Here is a 1,133-nt window from a genome sequence, read left to right on the forward strand (position 1 = left end):
CGCCCGTGCGGGCAGCGGAAGATGCAAGACCGGCGGGAGACAGAGCCGGCCAAGGACTTGGCCCGGCACCTGGGGCAGGAGAAGGAAGCAGCGGCGCCGCGCCGAGAACCCGAAACGCCGCCCGGAGAACGAGCGGAAGGCGGAGATCGCCCAAGCGACCCGGAACCCAGCCGGGCGCAAGCGGGCCAAGCAGCAGCAGCTGCGCCCCGCCGAGAAGCGGGACACTGGCCCAGCTGCAGAAGCTCCGAGCTCGGGACGGCCGAGGCCTTCTGCGGCCAGCCGCCGTGTCACACACGGCAGCCCTCGGGCCACTGGCCACACGCCTCTGCTGACCCAGGCCTCCAACTCCGTGCCTCCAAAACAGGGCCTCCACCCGAGACGGGGCCCTGAGCCTTCCAAAGGGCTCACAGGCAGGTCTCTGTGGCACAGAGACCCAGAGGTAGCCTGGGACCTGGCGGAGACCGGAGGGAGGAGGGTCAGCTCGCTCCTCTCCAAGTGCCTTCAAACCACGAAGAGTAATTTCTGGTTCCTCAGGGAGCTGGTGACTGGAGGGTGACTCCCCAAAATATGTATGTTCTGTCTCAGAGTCCTGGGTCTAACCCAGGCCAGGAGGCCGGAAGTCAGGAATCCACCTCTCCACACACACACCTCCCCAAAGGCTGCTTTGGGTCCCTCTGCATCCCACTGACCCTGTCACCCAGCGGACTGAATCCAGCTCCGCCCCACTTTTCAACACTCAAGGTTAAAATGGGGAGGTTGCAGGGGGCAGGGTCTATCTAGCTCCCCCTTTCCTGTACCAGACTCTGCAGAAGCCCCAGGGATCTGATTAACTCATGCCATCCAGACTACAGCAGAAATATTTACTGAACGCCTGCTGTGTACAGGCACAATTCTAGGTACCAGGGAATACAGACAAAAGTCCCTGCCCTCAAGGATCTTTCATTCTGATGGCGAAAACATAGTAAACAAATAAAATGTAAAAAAAAAAAAACAAACTGTTAAACTTCATTTTTATTAAATAAATCAGTAACAGCTGATCAGAAACAGATTTTCTACAAAGAGGAAGTAGGGTATGTAGAATGGGCTTCTAAACCCTCCAACCAAAGTGACCAAAGCTCACCCACGCTCTTCCC

The 1,133-nt window shown here is 57.5% G+C and overlaps 1 pseudogene; it reads left to right on the top strand.

The window, feature by feature from the left end:
- The window catches only part of LOC103071586 (coiled-coil domain-containing protein 86 pseudogene), a 1,853-nt pseudogene extending 1,297 nt beyond the window's left edge, over positions 1-556 (top strand).
- The last annotated feature ends 577 nt before the right edge of the window (positions 557-1,133 follow it).

The sequence above is a fragment of the Lipotes vexillifer genome, unplaced genomic scaffold (assembly GCF_000442215.2).
Source record: "Lipotes vexillifer unplaced genomic scaffold, Lipotes_vexillifer_v1.1 scaffold1594, whole genome shotgun sequence".
NCBI lineage: Eukaryota > Metazoa > Chordata > Mammalia > Artiodactyla > Lipotidae > Lipotes > Lipotes vexillifer.